The sequence below is a fragment of the Ictalurus furcatus genome, chromosome 14, assembly GCF_023375685.1.
Source record: "Ictalurus furcatus strain D&B chromosome 14, Billie_1.0, whole genome shotgun sequence".
Classification (NCBI taxonomy): domain Eukaryota; kingdom Metazoa; phylum Chordata; class Actinopteri; order Siluriformes; family Ictaluridae; genus Ictalurus; species Ictalurus furcatus.
The window spans coordinates 9,911,271-9,930,877 of NC_071268.1; the positions used below are offsets into that span (position 1 = coordinate 9,911,271).

Here is a 19,607-nt window from a genome sequence, read left to right on the forward strand (position 1 = left end):
ATAGAACCTGCTGTTATAGTAAAATAATCAGCACTGTGATGTGGACCAGTGGGAAGCTGAGAGCAATTATTGTTTCATTACAGCGTGTCGCAGAGTGTTTTATTCTTCTTATACTCCAATTATTACATTTTCTTATTCATTATAGAATGACATTTTATTTATTTATTTATTTAAAAATCAGATTATAGTTACATATAATGTTATGGAACATCTGTGAAACAAATTTGTTCCTGTTATGACATAAAGTACCTTATAAACACTCATTATGACTCACCACTCATTACCAGTCACGGTGTTTCTGATTACTGTATGTACTGTACTGTATGTTCCACACTGTTACAGTATATCAGGTACAGCAGTTGTGTGGTATTTATTGTGCTTTGTCTTTATAGTGTTGTGTTATATTTATTGCACTGTCCCTTATTTTACTGAGTCCACCACTTGCACAATGGCTGTCTGTATCACAGCAAACCAGCGACTCCATTTCCCAGAATACACCGCGAACTAGAAATGGTTAATGGTAAATGGTCTGCACTTATATAGCGCTTTTATCCAAAGCGCTTTACGCTGTGTCTCATTCACACCCACACTCACACACCACGCCATGCAAGGCTCTAACTTGCCATCGGGAGCAACTTAAGGTTCAGTGTCTTGCCCAAGGACACCTCGGTATGTGGAGTCATGTGGGCCGGGAATCAAACCGCCAACCCTACGATTAGTGGACAACCCGCTCTACCATCTGAGCCACAGCCGCCCCAAACAAACATGGCCGACTACATCTCCCAGTGGAACACACAGACATTTCACCTTCTTATGAGGACTAATATCACACACACCTGTTCCCAATCACACTGAAAATCACCACATTACTTAAGAGACTGTTCATTCAGAAGCTCTTTGTGACGTCATACGTTCAGTTGCTATAGTCTCTATATCCTACCAAGCCGTTACATTGTTTTGTCTATGCTGGTTTTGATTCTGCTTTGCCTTTGATGTGGATTTCTCCCTAATCTGCTCTAGCCTGTTTACTTGATCGTCTCTGTTTATGTCTCTCGCCTTGCCCTCTGGATATTATAATCTTCATTAAAGCTCTTAAATGCAATTGCATCTGTCCTAACCCTCATTACGTGCCAGTCTCTTTATTGCCTTGTACTTTGTTGTCTGCATTTTCACTGCAACTTCCTAATTTTGCACAACATTCAGTCAAACCTGATCTTTATATAATATATGACAACTCCAACACTTTCTATTAGTCATATAATGTTTGGCTGTATGTGAGCAAACAATTCCCTTTGACAGTAAATTGGACATTACAGAAATCTGAATAGACAGAACACATATGAGATTATAACAATGAGAAAAGTGTCATACTTTGCTTAAGGTTTTTTTATTTATTTATTTTTTTTGTGAAGAGGCTTGATTGGAGACATGTGGCTTTAAGGTAGTGTCCAAGAAGATAAAAACAAATAATAACCTTAGCATGTTTAATTTATAAACCAAGTTTAGCTTACTTTGTTCACTTATTTTAATATTCATTAATATACTAAATCAATCAACATTTATTCAAAATGAACAACATTCTAGGAAGATAATAATTTACTATCCGATAGCATGCGTTAGTTAATTTTATTATTGACTGTTAATTGTAAAGTACGTGGTATGCATTGTCCCTTGTTTTACTGAGTCTACTACTTGCGCAATGCCTGTTTAATTATTGCCTTGTACTTTGTTGTCTGCATTTTCACTGCAGCTTCCTCATTTTGCACACCATTTGGTCAGGTGTGTTTCATGGTCGTCGTTTTCAGTAACACTTTGCACTAGGACCTCGAAGAAGGATATTTCTTTGTACTCTATACCTTTGCATGTCTAGAATGACAGTACAGCTCTTTACTCTCTACTAAACAGTCATCTCCTCAACTCCTTGCTCTCTGTCCTGAAGACTTGTGTATCCTGTGACAGAATACTTCCTGAGTGCTACAAAAGGCTTACACTGAAAGCTTCTTTCATTAATGTTAAATATATAAATATAAATGTTAAATAATGTTATAATGAGTGTGTTAATCTAGAGTTAAATCTGTGATTTGAGTGACAGCTGGTGCTACTGTCTGAGCAATCTGTGGTGTAAAACTAAAATAACAAGTCAAAGAGATGATTTATCTGATCGGAAGCATTAACTGACAAGTAAGAACGTTTAGAATAAATAACAAGAAAAGTCAAAATGTATGATATTATAAATGTCATAGTTTTTTTTTTTTTTTTTTTTTTTAATAAATCTCTTTGCAGTTAATTTACTTATATATTGTATTTCTGTCATTACTGTTTTTTTTCTGCCTCTATTTGTACTATTTGTAACTTAAACTGATATGTGTACCAGAGCCTATGCTTTATGGGGTGAAAGGTGGTGACAGTGACAGGGGTTCCACAGTCCATAGGGGGGCCCACACATTCTAGTATCCCATAGACCCTTGATTAAATTGTTCTATGCGTAATAAGCTAAACTGTATTAAATGAAACAAAATTTAAGCAAAAGTACAAAAACATGTAATATTGATGAAAACATCCCAATCAATAACCTCCTCCAAAGAAATGGTTTAATCCATTGTTCATGGAAATAAGTTGGTTCATATGGAGCACAGGCTGGATAATTAACACTTTTAAAGTGTAAATAACAGCTAAATAACAACAACAAAAGGTAAATAACAAGTTTAAATAAATAACAAGGTTATATATTTATAACCTTTATTATAATTTATTTATTTATATTTATTATTATTTGTTTTTATTGCTTATTTGTTATTTGGCTAAATACTAGGTTAAAAAGGCTGTTCAAATGTATGACTATTATTATGAATTATGACTATTATTAACATATCACATAATTGTTTTTTTTTCTTATGTATTTATGCAAATTTTAATTTGCCTATATATTGCATTCCTATCACCGCTATTCATTATTTGTCCTTTTTCTTCTGTTTTGTAAATTTTTATCTCTTTTTTTTTGGGGGGGGGGGGGGGGGGAGGGGGTTAAATTGACTCATTCCATTAAAATATAAAAAAGAAAAATCTTCAGTTATCTTCATCTTCAGTTCTGCCACCAGATGTCGCCAGTGTGATAATTTATTTTCTCCGCCTTTTGCGCCCTCTAGTGGTGATCGTGAGTAATGACGGCTTAAATAAGAAGAGTGTCTTCTAGTGTTTGCGACTTTGGGGGCAGAACGGAGGAGGTGCGACTCCGTGAGTCTCAGCCGGGGCACTGCTGCTGAATTAGCTGCTGTTATGGAGTCCGACAGCGGCTCCAGGCTTTAAACTGGACATTTTGACGACCAGGTCAGTGGAGGACATTTAAAGCGAAACCGCTGCGTTCTTTAATTCAGAGCTGCTTTGTTATGGTCGGCGCGTGCACCAATGTTTAGCTAGCAGAGTGCGCGCGCGTGTGTTTGTTAGAGTGTGTTTGTTAGAGAGAGAGAGAGAGAGAGAGAGAGAGAGAGAGAGAGAGTGTGTGTGAGTGAGTGAGAGAGCTAGGCTGGAATTTCTGCAAGTATACACGTTGAACTGGCTTTCAAGCTGACATTCATTTACCAAGTGAGCCCGATTGCACACTAAAGAGAGCTATTTTAGAGACAAAAAATCCATATGCATAAATGTATAATTGATGGGACTGATGCAGAAGCGTTATTAAGTGTTATAACATTCACAGCTAGATCATTAATCACTTAACAGGGTGTCTCACTAGCTCTCCTTTGGGTATTTAAATGAAAACTGACTTTGCAAACTTTACAACTGGTTGTAATTTGTTGCAGAATCCAGAGCAACATTATTATTATTATTATTATTAATAATAATAATAATAATATCATCATCATCATCATCATCATCATCATCCTCTCATCTGTTCAGATTCACTTTTTTGAATAGAGATTCATTTGAGTTTATTCCCATACTGGGATTCATTTTCAAAATGAATGAAAACATCATGGTGTTTAAAGGCGCTCTCTTTCTCTTTCTCTTTCTCTCTGTGTGTTCTCCTAGTCGAAATTCTTTACTCTCTACTTGAGTAAACACATGACCTGATACTGACAGTCATCTCAGTAACACACTGATTTTATCATTCACTTTTAGTTGACGGAAAGAGAATAGTGTGTGTGAAACTGAGAACTGAGGGTCCCTGATTCGGTCCTGACTGAGCTCCGGTTACTGTCTGTTGGACTTTTCTGTGCAGGTTCTTATGGAGTTTTTTTTTCAGGGATCTCCGGTTTCCTTCTGCTTCACCCGAAACATACCAGTAGGTGGACAAGCGACTCTAAATTACCTATAGTGAGTGTGTGTCTTCGGTGCCTTGAGATGCACTGGTGTATTACGCCCAGTATTCCTGTGTGATTCACCGCAACTCTGACGTGGATAAAGTGGTTCCTAAAGATGACTGAAGGAAGACAACATTGACATGACATGACATGACTCTGATGATCCTCTCAGTAACACACAGTTTTTAACACTTTCTCTGTTGACAGAAACGACAATTATTCATTTAACTTAACCACTTTTAAGTAAAGGTTCAGGTTAACTAAAAGTGACATGCAGGTCTGATATGTACATTTACATTTATTCGTTTAGCAGACGCTTTTATCCAAAGCGACTTACACATGATTTAAATACAAGCAAAGTGATATATCAAGCGGAGAGTAGTGCTACTATACAAGATTTCATAATTGAGTTCTGGAGAAGCAAAGTGCGCAGAGTAGAGTTGTAAGAGCCAGTCTAAGTGCAAATTGGTTATTTATTTATTTATTTATTTATTTATTATAAGGGAGGGTAGGGTTGGGGGGGGGGGGGGTTAGTTAAGTGTTCACGGAAGAGGTGGGTCTTTAGCCGTTTTTTTTTTTTTGTGGAGATATGTAGTCTGTATTTGGGAGGATTAATGGATCTTTGATGTCTAGAGTAATTTCAGTCATGGCTGATCTCCCTTCTTTAAAGAAACATTAAAGAACAAAAATGAAATGTAGGCAGTCTTTGCTTTTGCCTATCAGTGTGTCGTACAGTGTCAGAAGCCACATAAGTTAGTCTCTTTGCGATTACTTGGTTTGAAGCAAGTGCGTGATGATTTATACGTGCAGTTTACACGAGGACAAACTGATGGACTTTTTTATTTCTTAACAAAATTAGTTTTCTAGCTTTGTATGGAATCCAAATTTGGATGAAATATGTTTTGGTTGATTTACTATATTTGGGGAAAAATTTAGCCTACTCTGGTTATGGAAGTATTATAGAAGTGATTCATTGTCGATGTGATCCCGGTACCGGAGCCCTGAGTATCAGCTGATGTGCGACACTGATGTCTGCTTAATAACTGATCTGACACTCTGCAGGCTTTTGTTGCCAAGTTATGTGTAACGTTGGAGGTGTGATTGCATCATGCCGTAAGACGACTTGTGTCCTGCGTTCACGTGTGAGATCTCTCAATTTTCACTGCATAATGTTAAAATAATGTGCAATGATAATATTAAATATTATGTTAGTTTACTTCTAACGGGTTCTAGAGGATTCTTCTAACTCTCTGAATTTCCCTCTGCAATGAGTAAACTAATCGATCATCTATCTGTAAAATATTACCGACAATGGGAATTTCGAAATCCGGATCTGATCCAGTTCTGATCCAGTGTTTCAGGACCCTATGCTGATATTCAGTATCGGATAGGTGCAACTTTAGTTATCACTAACTATTGGTTTGATGGAGCAAAAGAAACTGCTGTACTATGTATATACACGTCCAAATATTTTAGGCACCCTATACACTTGTATACATTTATGTAATAAAGTCTTACATGCCTGGTGTTGGAAAAAAAATAAAAATAAATCAAGTTCTCCAAGAAAACTGGAACAATCTACTAGTTGATGTACTTAAAAGAAATTGTGCAGTGTTAAATGTAAAGGCAAATTATTATGCTCAAATATCGTATTTATTGTAATAATCTGAAAGATTATTTTTGAAGGCGTTACATAACTTCTGTGGACGTCACAGACTTTCGCACAACACAGAATGTGCTGCTTATATCTAGTTTTCTTTATTGAATATTGGTTATGTTTCTGCATCCTCATTGGAAATGTGTGTGTTTTTAACTCATGGTTGCAAATTCATAGCATGCTCATATAACAGGATCATCTCCTTTAACAGCTTGGGATGCATTCTGTCTCACGCCAGATCAATAAATGGAAATCTAGATGGATAGAATGTTGTGTTACTGTGGAGAGTCCAGACTCGGAATGTTGTGTTACTGTGGAGAGTCCAGACTCGGAATGTTGTGTTACTGTGGAGAGTCCAGACTCGGAATGTTGTGTTACTGAGGAGAGTTCAGTCTCGGAATGTTGTGTTACTGAGGAGAGTTCAGTCTCGGAATGTTGTGTTACTCAGTTCTATGTCAGAGTTCTGTCTGTAGAACTTAACAGTATCCACTAGCTGATTCTCTTCCTCTCTGTAAAATGCTGAAGCTGGAATTTTCAATGCTTCAGTGCCTCTGTAAGGGTGTTGTGAGTTAGTCTGTGCTGCTGTTTTCCCATGATCCCACGTTAAGATAAGATTCTCAGCAGAAAGAGAACAGACCCAATCTGATCTCAGCACAGCAATCCTAATTTAACATCAGCACATCTGCTGCCTTGAAAAACACATTTGTCACAGTTTTCCAATTGATTTACTCGTCACACTCTAGATTTGCAACCAAATGTTTTCTCTGCTCCTGACATTGCTGTCACTCAAAAATGTCCTAGAATTAATACCCAAGGCAGGACAAATGATAACATAATAATAAGTTAGTCTGCTGGGCTAACATCTGATGTGACCCTCAATCCAATGTTCCAGTTGCCTGGAAACTGACTAGGCTAAAAGAGGTAGCTAACATAATGTAGTAATGCACAATAAGCTAGTTTGCTAGTTGAGTATGCTAATGCAGACTAGGGCTGCAACTAACGATTATTTTCATAATAGATTAGTTGGCTGATTATTTTTTCGATTAATTGGATGTGGGGGGGGGGGGGACTTTCAGTACAATTTTTGCGTTTATTTAAAATAAATTCCACAAACTGCATGTTACAAATATAAACTTCAGACTAAAACTTTACACAACTGTTTGTCCAAATATATAAGACTGAAAAGAACCCAATACACACACACACACACACACACACACACACACACACACACACACACCAGAATATATATTATTAATTTAGGACTGTAGTTTAATTCAGTGCTTTTTGTGCATCCATTAAAAAATAATGCATGAAATATATATATATATATATATATATATATATATATATATATATATATATATATATATATATATATATATATATATATATAATATATATATAAGCTTATATTATATTTAAGTGTTTATGCATTACCTTTTATAAAAGGTAATGTTGACATAAGCAGTAAACTGAAGAAAGTGATTGTCGGTGACTCTGGGTATCTGCTAAAGCTAGTGGCGTCACATTACATATGTATGACGTCATGCGCCGTCGACTAGGAAGCGGCTTATACTTCCAGTTAGTAAAGAACCGCTAGTGTTCCATTTGAGACAATATTACCTTTCTAAAATTCATACACTAGATGGTAGAGTATATAGTGCATAGTGTAAGTGTATAGTACGTCATTTGTGACACAACTTTAGTATTTACTCTCTGATGCGTGTCTTCGGAACAGAAGTTACGTGATGAGTAAACGCACCCCGTGCTGCGTGCAGACCAACTAATCCATAATGATTCGTTGACAGCGATTTTCGTCATTGATTGTTATCGATTTTATCGATTAGTTGTTGCACCTCTAATACAGACTAAGAGTAACTAAAGAGTTTATGATCATTGTCCATTATCCCTGATCATTTAGAACAGTTATACTATGTAGTTGGTCAATTTTTAACCACTATACTCTAAGAAAAGTGTATCTTGCCACAGCGTATCATGATATACAGCATATCAACAATATATAGTCATATTGCCCAACCTTACTTTTTTGGGGAAAAAATTATGAACAAATTCACACATTTCACTGAAGTATCGAGTGTTTATAAAACTTTTTGCCACTCGAGTGGTGAGCATGTTGTTCGCTGGTTTTCCAATGTCGAAAGCACAAGATCCAGCTGGATACGCCATTACACAATCTCTAACGCGCTTAACTGTGCTGACACATGGTGCTAGCGAGAGTTTAATTATTGCTGAATTTCTGCTAGCCAGAGTTTAATTAGCTTAATTTGTGTTGTCTGCTGAATTGTACTTGTCAGCCATTTGAATTGATTCTGCCACCGTTTGTCCTGTATGATTTACACAGCAGTCATCGCACAGAAAAACACAAATATGTATGATCAGAGTCTTCCTATGTTGTTGCCAAGAGGACCAAAGTGAAAAAGAAAACAACACTGCTGTCTTTTCTAGAGACATATACAGAGAGACACGAGACATGACAGACATGAGGGCCACTCGGTCCACAGCTGTCGTGCAGTATAAAAGTTATTTATAGGTAAACTGATGCTGTTTGTATCTCTTCCTTGACTTGGAAAAACAACCTGCTTGGTGATATCGGGTCATTTGTCAAACCTGTTTATGAGAAGATTCCACATGAATGGCTCACTCTTGTTTATTTTTTCATTTACTGACTGAGATCATGAGATGTGACAGAATGTTGACGTCTCTTCATGAGGCAGAACTCATGGATGTTAGCAGTTGATGCTAAGCGTAATTACAGTGCCATTTTAGTCTTAGGAATTTGCCAACACATTTGAGGGAAATGTGTTTTCCACAATGTCTTTACAAAGACTTAATCCCTATGTGATGTTTAGCTAAATTGCGAGCTGAGATTTTAGCTTGCTCAGTCCCAGTTACATAGCAACAGCGTTCTCAGTGCTTGAGCCACTTAAGCATATCATGGCAAGCATATTGTGTGTTTGCCTTCATATACCGCAAACATTAAATATTAACTTCCTGTAAACACACCATTGGCCATATAACACCTTAACCTGTGCCATCACCTAGTCTAGCCAGAGTTCAGCTGAATTACCAAGAGTTACATTCATTACATCTTTTAAAGAGTGTATAATCCTATGTAATGGCTAGTTTAATTTCATTACTGGGAAAATCTCTTTCCAGTAGATGAAACATGAGTAGTAGCAATAATTTAGGTTTCAGTATTTGGCTGCTGCTTTTATTTTAAGTGACATACAGGTGAACCAGGAACCAGTCCAGCGTGTACCGTAGCTGAGCACGTCTAAGACCGACCATTGGTTAGATTTCTGGGTTTTGAACGCTCAACCTTCTGGTTACAAGGATCTTAACTGACCAGTTGCTACATTTTTTTTTTTTTGGAGATCTGGGGCTGCTAAAAATTCAGACCTGTCTATTATGATGCATTAATATATAAACATGGTATTTGATTCCTGTAAATTATACAAATTTATATGATCTGCCTTGTAGAAGATCCGTATCAATTCATCTCCATCCTCATTCTCCCTCTCTGTTCCTTTATTTATATATATATATATATATATAATATAAAAATATATAAAAATATATAAATATATAAATAAGGCCTCCATGTCCTTTTTTTGGTTGTGTAATGTATCTGTTTTTGCATGTATATTATCTGCAAAGTTACAAAGCTCATAGTCTCCCCAAAGGGATTTTTTTTTTTATCTATCAGAGAACACTGCTCCAGACCTGTACAAAACGCGTCGTTCAAAGTCCAGATATTACTTCCGCAAACGTCTACGTCACAGCGTGAACTATTAGCATAATCCCGCCCATAGGCAGGCGTGAAGAAAGAAGGCGAGGCTTCAGTGAATTCAGGTGGCATGTCGAGGAGACGCTGTGTGTTTTGGTGCGAAAGCAAAACAGCTTTGTTTAGCCATCTGCAAACAGACGAAATTAGAAATCAAGGGTTACTGTACGGTTTATGTAAAACGCTGTCCCTGAGCGGTACAACCCAAACGTTTTCTTGTGCACAGCGCATTTTACGGAGGACAGCTCCCTGAACCTGGGCGAGTACAACGCAGGCTATACACGAAGGCTACGCCTGAAAACGGGGCGATTTCCACTTTGCTCGGACAATCTTTTGCTTGTGAATCAGAACCTGTAAGCGTGTTTGATTCTTTTATGAAGTATCTGCTATTGACCGTTCAGATGCGGAGTTTTGTGTTGTGGCTCAGTTGTAGACCTGTAGCTGACGTGCTAGCTAAAGTTTGCAAAGTTGCCAAAGTATTGTGTGTTTGTTTGTATGTTGGTGGTCTGACAGAGATGATGATTGTAGCTGCTGTTGTCATTGTATCTTGAAACGGTTTATATCACCCGAATCACAAGAATCTTAGCTTTCCAAAGATATATCGCACGAGTAGCTACATACACACAGAAGCTGTGTACATAGCATAGTTTTGCAAACCGTCGGCGGGGCGTCGGAATTTACATCATATCTGAAAGGTAAGAGAGTTGCAAAATAAAAACTTACTGCTGTTAAACGTTCTGCTCAAGTCGTGTTTGCAAAGTTGGTTCCGCTTGATCTTCTGAATTGAACTTGGGCTTGAACTGATACGGTAAAACCGATGACATGTTGCTTAGGAGCTTAGAATTGCTTTAGAAGCCTTGGAGGCTGAATCAAGGGGCGTTACATTTCCAACACATGCTTGAGGTTTTTGGCCAATCACAACACAACGGGTCAGCCGGCCAATCAGAGCACTCTGGGCTTTTTGGAAGGAGGGGCTTTGGAGAAATCGGAGCATTTCAGGCACTGCGATATTGTACAATATGTGACATAATGTGTTTTTTGAACATTAAAGCATGTTAATCTAATCATGTTAATAATATTACACCCAATAAACAAAATAACGAATGTTTAAAAACGTATAAATGGTGATCTGACTCCTTTAATATTAACCTTTGGTATGAATTACAGCTACTGTCAGAGCTGCTGTTATAGAAAATTAATCAACACCGATCAGGTTTAAGAATTCATCAGCACTGTGGTATTAAAAAGAGATGGGTTTTTTATTTCATGTGTAGATCCATCTTTGTTTTATGTTAAAACATCAAAGCAGCTTCGTTTCTGTAAGTGTGTATCTCATGCCATTTGGGCTGGACTTGATTGAATGACTGCCACATTCCTCAGCCATTCCAAGACCAAAGCGTGAGGAACGCTGGCTGAGTTGAGGGTGTGTGAAACCAAGCTGCAGGCATCGTGGATCTCTTCACCTGTTTCACTCCGTTCTCCAGCATAGCAGCTGCATGGAGCTATCAGGAAGTGTCTAAACTGTTTTTAGAGGAGAATGTTTTTACAATGGTGGAGGTGTGGGGTTTCAGTGCATCTTTATAGACTCTCTTTCTCTCTCTTGCTCTTTCTCTCACACACTCTCTCTCTCTTGCTCTCTCTCTTGCTTGCGCGCTCTCTCTTGCTTGCTCGCTTTCTCTCTCTCTCTTGCTTGCTCTCTTTCTCTCTCTCTCTTGCTCCCTCTCTCTCTCTCGCTCTCTCTCTCTCAATCTCTCTGTCCAGAGGAACACTAACATGAGCTAAATAGTAGGTTATAATGTAGGATTTGTGGTGCCTTTTTTTAGGTTATGCAGTTATGTGTAATGTGGCTTGGTTTAAGTTTGCCTTAAAAAATGTGCTCTCTGTGTGCAGAGGACGTGTGTTGATTCGAAATGCAGAGCTGGTGTGTGAAAAACGATTGCATAAGTACATCTATAGTCCTGATAAATAACCCGGATTTATAGTTCTTTATTTATTTCCTGTCCTTTCATGTTTGAGTTCATAAAAATTCATTGAACATGTGCTTATTAGTGAGTTTTATTGACAAACCAAATCACTTTTTCACCTTGAATTAACTGGCGAAGTGCAAAGCAACAGTCGCCCCCCTGGCGATCACCACAGATGTTGGATTAGTTTGGATCACCTTCCCAATGACACGGCACTCACGGTTCCTGAGCACCTGATGTGCTTCAGATGATTTTGGAGAAATCGCATGTGTCGGTGCTCCCGCTGACCTCCATTTCGGAGATGTTCTTGAAGACCTTGATTAGTTGGAGCGGCTGTGCTGGATTAGGAACTGGAGTCGGCAGGGGTACGGCGGTCTGACTCTGATCTGCTGAAAAGTGTCCATATCGGTCACGTCTGTTTTCATCCAGTGATTCTGCGGAAAGAGCTTAAAAGAACGCATTGCTCTCAGATTCTCTTTGCATCCTGTTTTCTTTCTGTCTGTGGGAAAAGGTTGGCTATTCTTAGATCTGATGCAGAATGTGGTCGGAGGTGGTGTGGAAAAAGCCCGGCTGTGGGATGCTGTGTTTTTCTTGTGTTTGGTTAGAAGAGAACGTTGACATGCTAATTCATTTCAACCTGTGGTTATTGTTAAGTCAAGCTGCATTGATGTAAAGTAAACTGACTGTAACGGTCGTAATGAGAAAGTAATATTAACCTTGGCACACACACATGAACAATTACTTAATAATTAATTAATTTCAATGAACAGTTGTACTGCCGGAAATAAAAATAACTACAGTCTAATGATATGATGATGATAAGAAACCAGTCCTCTCCTGTTTGTTCAGTTGTACATGTGTGTTTATTGTGGACAGGTGGAACAATTCTTGTCTTGTTACTGTGTTTTTGAAGTAGCTAATGGCTGACAGGTGATCAGTGTAGCTTCATTGTTTATGTATGGCTTCTCCTACAACTTCACTTTCATTCCGTTGCTATAACTCGTAAATAGGCAATTGCTTCCTATGTATAAGGAATAAAACACAATATGGCATGCTGTTAAAGAGAAATCATCAACGATGTACAATATGTAACATGGCCCAACACGAATCTGAGTTAATGTGTTTCTTCTTCTTATTCTTATTATTAGATAACAAGCATAGTTTTATACGCTATATGGCTAAAAGTAAATGGACACTCGATCATCATAACCACGTGTGGTTCTTCTCCAAACTGTTTCTACAGCGTTGGAAGCACACAATTGTATAGGATGTGTTTGTATGCTGTAGCATTACAATTTCCTTGTAATGTCCTGCACAGATCCTTGACCTCAGCCCCAATGAACGCCATTGGGATGAACTGGAACGCTGATTGCACCTCAGGCTAATGCTCTTGTTGGTGAAGGGACAAATCCTCACAGCCACGCTCCAAAATCTAGTGGAAAGACTTTGCATAAGAGTGGAGGTTATTATAACCTACTTCATTTTAAAGCCCATGGTTTTCGAATGCGATACACAAGTACATGAGGATGTGATGGTCAGATGTCCACATACTTTTGTCCATACAGTGACATTTTGCATCTATTTAAGTTGTCTGTTTGTTTGTGTGCTTTTGGATAAGAGTGTTTTCCAAATGACTAAATGTGAACGTAAGTGTGTGGTGTGTCCCCACTGAGCCTGCAGTGCCTAATAAGTTCGCTTAATGTTGTTAAATGCTGGCAGTTAGCGATGAGTGTAACAGTTAATTGGCAGGTGTCACGTTCCTTTAAATCATTACCAGCTTGCTAACAGTACACCGTGATTCCAAGGGCTACCAGTACAGCTTAAGGGCTGAACACGCTTTTCATAAACACATTTCCGGTTTTGCAAGGAAGAAATCGACATCTTAACATATCGTTTGCTCCAAAAGGCATATACAGCTACACTTTTAAGTGATGCAATAAAATGAAGTAAAGTAAACATAACATTAGGTAAATAGCTAGTTAGCCTACGTGTTTCAACATGTTTAGCACCTGACGTGTTCAGGACCTTACCTTACTCATGTTCTTCATTTTTCTTCTATAGTTTTTGTCATTTTTGTATTCAGAATAAACGTAGAAGTTTGAAAGTGCTCGAAAAATGCTCGAATTTTAGAAACGTGAGATAAACCCTGGTGTTCTGGAGCCGAATTTGGTTTATAGTCTTCCCTGAGTAGCAAGTGATTACATTGTATGCTAGGAATGAGGCTGATTTCTCAAATGAGATGCTGCCAAGGTTACATTTTGGTTAATTATGGAGACAGGTACAGGCAAAATTCCTGAGTGTGATATCGTTGTATGATCAAATGTTTGGCACTTATCTTGAGACGAACGTTTCATGCTGAAACGGGCCTAACTTTTGCGGCGGTACAATCACAGCGCAAAGCAACAGTCAGAATCAACTAGAGGTGTTAGTGTAACATCCCTGACGTTAACAGGCATTGGATTGTAATTTGCATTAGATATAATGTATTTTAATGCCCTGTTGTGCTGCTGTGCTCTTTTAACCCTTTCTCTGTGTATGAAATCGTCCTTCTAAACAGTGCTGACCTCCACACACACACACACACACACACACAAACCCTTTTGAAATGTCATGCTGTTTGTTTTTAGTGCTTTAATGAGGTCTGTGATGATGGATGAACCTCAGACAACATGCACTGGAGCTACCTGCGCCTCTGGCTCCGAATGTATTTGACCTCATTCGTTAGCAGATGGTCTGCTTACCCTTCACTGCCTTCCTCTCTTCCTCGTTCTTTTTGTCTTCTGGCTGTTTTCTTTTCTAATGAGCCATGTAGAAAAGCATCTGTTAAACAGAACTGAGATTGCACAGTGGTTACAGTACTGAGTGAAGATGAAAAATCGTGGAGATGATGTCCCGTTTCCAGAAAATGTACAGTCTTATTATTAACAGACAGACACTGACACTACATTACATTATCAGTGATGCAGGTACAAGTAATTCAGAAACCAATATTGTTGGCTGGTGATAATCTGTCTCTTTTGACTCTTATCTGATTCTGTCATATTAGATTATCAAAATTAGGCCTGCACATGTTTCATTTTAAATGATATACAATATGATAAAATGCCATCAGTCAACAATGTGCTTGTTCTAATACTGTGTATGGCAGAACCTTGTGTGTGCAGCTATGGATATGGTGAAGTTTTCTGTCTTTCTTCTGCATAGCATTTTTGGAAGGAGTCTCCAGTGTCAGCACTGCGACAGTCCGAGTTAAAGCTATTCCTTTAAGTTTTCCAACATGGAAAAGTCTTCAGGATGAATGATTTAGCAATTTCTCCATAACGTGACATGCTGCATCTTATTAACTTTGTGTGTGAGAGAGAGAGAGAGAGAGAGATATGGAAAAACAGGATAGTGAAGGAACAACTATAGTGATAACAGGAACTAACTTGTTTTGTAGACATTCCACAACATCAAATGCAGCTATAAATGGATAAAAAAAATACTGTTGGGAAATTGCTGTAGTATAAGAAGAATAAAACACTTTTTGGAAAATAATTAAGACCACCCAATCATTGTTGATTCTTTTATAACAGCATGCTCTGTTTATTTTAGTTCTTTCATACCAGAGTATTGTTTGATGCTCATTGCTTATCTAATACTGATATTTTCATTTTTAGTAATGTGTGTATAATTGCAATCTACGTGTTTGAACACATCTAAGCTACTTATCTTTGCATAAAACATTGTGTTCACGTTCACACTTTTTTCAAATTAAATTAGAGTTAAATTAGAAAAACACCAGATGTTCATCTAATTTATTTGGTTAGATGTTTGTCTAATCTTCCTGAAAAGCCATCATTCAAATAATCTTTTTTTATTACAATGGGCAGGAATCAGCCTGATGAGAATAATGATTGTTTTTTAACAGTAGATCTGCTGGTTTATATGTTTCTACCTGAAATCAGCATAAGGTATTAAATATGTAGCAGTACTGGCGCCTCTCTGACGCCTATGTCACAAGTTCTAGACAACAGAGCCAATAAATGAAATCACTTTTTTTAGCATCACACAAAAGTGTAACCATAGTAATGAATACTAAAGTTAATACTTGAAAGAGAAGGAAGCTTTGCAAAACAATACAGCTAATGCTGCGCACAGGAGGTTTTTGTTTGTCATTCCTGTTTATCCACTTCTAGTTGTGACCGACTTGCTGCACACTTTCCACTTCATGTTAGTTTGTTTGACTGTGTCCCTCAAATCTCAGCCATATGACGAGCAGTACTGGATCAGTGCTCTAATGAAACATAATAACGTTGTTAGGCGGTAGGCAGATAGTACGGACAGCGTAATGAAGGCGCACAACTTTTGTTTTAGATCTGAAACTCGTGACTCTCCTCATGCCGGTGATGTAGTGTATCCATTATATCTGCTTTCTATCTTGGATCTTTTATGTAGACAAATATATGACGTAGAACAAAAGGGGACTTTTTCAACAATACACTTTTTAACAAGAAAATGTAGTTAAATATACTTTTTAACAATAAAATGTAATTAAATATACTTTTTAGCAATAATATATGGTGAAATATACTTTTAACAATATAAATGTAGTGAAATATACTTTTTAAAAATATAAATGTAATTAAATATAATTTTTTAACAATAATATATGGTGAAATATACTTTTTAACAATAAATAATTTGTGGCATATACTTTTTAACAATATAAATGTAGTGAAATATCCCTTTTAAAAATATAAATGTAATTAAATATACTTTTTAACAATAATATATGGTGAAATATACTTTTTAACAATAAATAATTGGTGAAATATACTTTTAAACAATAAAAATGTAGTTAAATATACTTTTTAACAATAAAAATGTAGTTAAATATACTTTTTAACAATAAAATATAGTGAAATAGACAAAAATAATGTAGTGAAATAAATAGAGAATAAATAAATATATTACAATAAGATTAAATATAGTGAAAAATAAATTAACAATAGAATTTTGTGAAATACACTGCCTTCTACTAATATTGGCACCCTTGGTAAATATGAGCAAAGAAGGCAGAAACAAATTAAAATACTAAATAATAAGTGTACGACATCGTTAGAAACTATAAAAGGTCATAATAACAGCAAAACCTTGTGCTTTTGTAAAATAAAGAAAATAAACAGGGTGCGCTTTCAGCTGTCTCTGTCTATGTGATAATCTTTCTGAAACACGTCACAAAAATGAACTGAAACTCAGCGAATACTTATCACACAAACATGAAACATATGTCTAAAGAAAACTTCAAATGTCTACTTTTATATAAAACAATCCACATTTAAAACAAATATTCTCCTGCAAAGTAATCTGTGTGAAACTACATAGATGCACAGTTTCTCCTGGCTGAGTTAATTATTGTTAATGTGATCACACCCATGAACAGAGCGCGCTATTCATACGGTAATGTACCGAGGCGATCTATGCAAAATAGTCAACGCCCCCAACAATGCCTTAAAAAGCATCGAGTTTCATCATTAGATTCACTCACTGGTCGCAGGACATTCATGCTTTGCAAAGTACAGCGCAATAAATGGCAGGCCTGTTCACTTGTGTCTTCAGTTGAACAGGAACTATTTTCAAAACTGGCACAAAGACATGTAACTCTATTCTCAAATCTATGTGCTGTGAACTGTTCACTTCAAAGTTCACAGTGCTTATGTGCAATACTATGTGAGCGAGTAGGCTACATATAGGTGGATGAGTGGGCTCATATAAACCATCAACTTTCTGTAATACTCTCGTCTCTCCCTATGTGCACTGGACACTTCAATAATTTATCTTTCATTTTGCAGCTGTTTTCAACATTATTATTATTATTATTATTATTATTATTATTAACAATAATACATCTTTCTTGAGCAGCAGATCAGAATATTAGAATGCTTTCGGAAGGATCATGTAACATTGAAGAATGGAGTAATGGATGCTGAAAATTCAGCTGTGATCACAGGAATAAATTGCATTTTACAATATATTCAAACAGTTATTGTAAATTGTAAAAATACCTCACAGTATCACTGTTTTGCTGTATTTTGGATCAAATAAATGCAGCCTTGGTGAGCAGAAGAGACTACTTTTAAAAACATTTATAAATCTAGGTCTAAAGGTCTAAAGTTTCAAATAAAAGTAAAGTCTTTATGTATGTAAAGAAAATGTATAGTGAGGTTACTTCTTTTAACTTAAAATTGATTTTGTGAAATAAGCTATAAACAATACATCCAATCATGAAGTCTCTACACATTCGTCCTTCTAGTTCCCACATTCACATTCCTCATTGATAGGCCCAGGGGAGGGGTCTCTGTCTCCTCAAGTGTGAATCAATATTCATGATGATTCACGCCACCTCGAATACAGCCTTTCTGACACTAAACAACACTGTCTTACAAAAGTTAAATGACTATTATTTTGTATGAATGAGTGATCAGGATGGATTTCACATCATTATGTAGCAAAGACTCTACAGTAAGCTACAAGATTCAGATCTAGGCTAAAAGATCAAAGTCTTGTGAACAATTGTTGAGTATGTTTTATATGGTTTTATTTCAGTGACTTAAAATGTTTAGATTTTTTCAAAAACCATGCATAAATGTCATATTCTCTAAAAGACAAACATGTACATGCATGCTGCTCACATGTTATTGTAGCCCTATTTGTGCTGAATACAGTGTTATTAGACTTTAATATGTTTATAAGCAAGTTAAAATAATCACACGTCGAGACATGTTAAAAATTTTCCAGGGCCCAAAAACACCCTCAGGGCCCAGAGGGTTAACAAATATATATATAATTTTTAATAAACCTTTGTTGTGTTTGCAATTGTTTGATATCCATGAGAGCAGAGTATTTTTATGAATTTTCTGAACAAAAGATCAAAAGGTTAAACAATAAAGACAATTTTTCACAGCCTTCTTTGCTCATATTTACCAAGGGTGCCGATATTAGTGGAGGGCACTGTACACTTTTTAAACAATAAAATAGTGAAATATACATTTTAAGAATAATAAAAAAAATGGAGCGAAATATACTTTTAAACTATAAAATATGGTGGAATGTACTTTTTAAACAAACAAAATATAGTGAAATATGCTTTTTATTTAAATAGGGCTTCTGCATTTTCATATCCAAAGTGAAGGCCACAGTACTGGTGTTTGTTTAAACCTCTGTCAAATGAACAAATCCTAGTGCATATATTGCTTCCCTAGGCAGGCCAGTTTGATGGATTTTCACGGAAATAAGAGAAGATTAATCATCCTGCTACATACTTACATATGGATGGGATGACAAAAGTAAAAGGAAATTACAGACTGCTCACAAGGCCTCTATTTTTCTTTCTCTTTGGCTTATTCGTTTTTCCTGCACCTCAGTCGTTGATGCTTTGTTTTGCTCTGTAGTGGTTTTCTCTGTTGCTGTGTGTGTGTGTGTGTGTGTGTGTGTGTGTGTCCTGCCTACAGGCCTATGACTCTTTTTCTGTTTGAATTCTTTCATTCTTCTCCTGTTTTCTGTTTATTCTTTCCTATCTTTCGGTCCTTCCCTTGTTCTTTCAACTTTTAGCCTTATGTCTTTCTCTTTTGTGTGGATTTCTTTATTATTTCTTTGTATATGTAGTTTAAAGCTGTTTTGTTATGGTTTTGTCAGGTCCGGTGACGCCAAACAAATGATTCATTTGGTGTTTTGGACTCCAGGTGCAGGTGAACAGCAGTGTCCAGAGCCTGAGCATTTGTTTCTTACTGTTACTGAACCAACACCAGCACTGAAGGTAGTGATGGGTGATGTGATTTTAGTGAGATTGAGTGTACTGTGATAGTAAACACATTTTGTGAGCTGTGCTGAAAACA

The 19,607-nt window shown here is 36.8% G+C and overlaps 1 protein-coding gene across 2 annotated transcripts in view; it reads left to right on the top strand.

The window, feature by feature from the left end:
• Nucleotides 1-3,191: 3,191 nt before the first annotated feature.
• The window catches only part of ndst1a (N-deacetylase/N-sulfotransferase (heparan glucosaminyl) 1a), a 79,102-nt gene continuing 62,686 nt past the window's right edge, over nt 3,192-19,607 (top strand). For both annotated transcript variants that reach the window (XM_053641011.1, XM_053641008.1), the window contains exon 1: nt 3,192-3,327. The gene's annotated coding sequence lies outside the window, so the exon portion shown is untranslated. The remainder of the gene's footprint in view (nt 3,328-19,607) is intronic.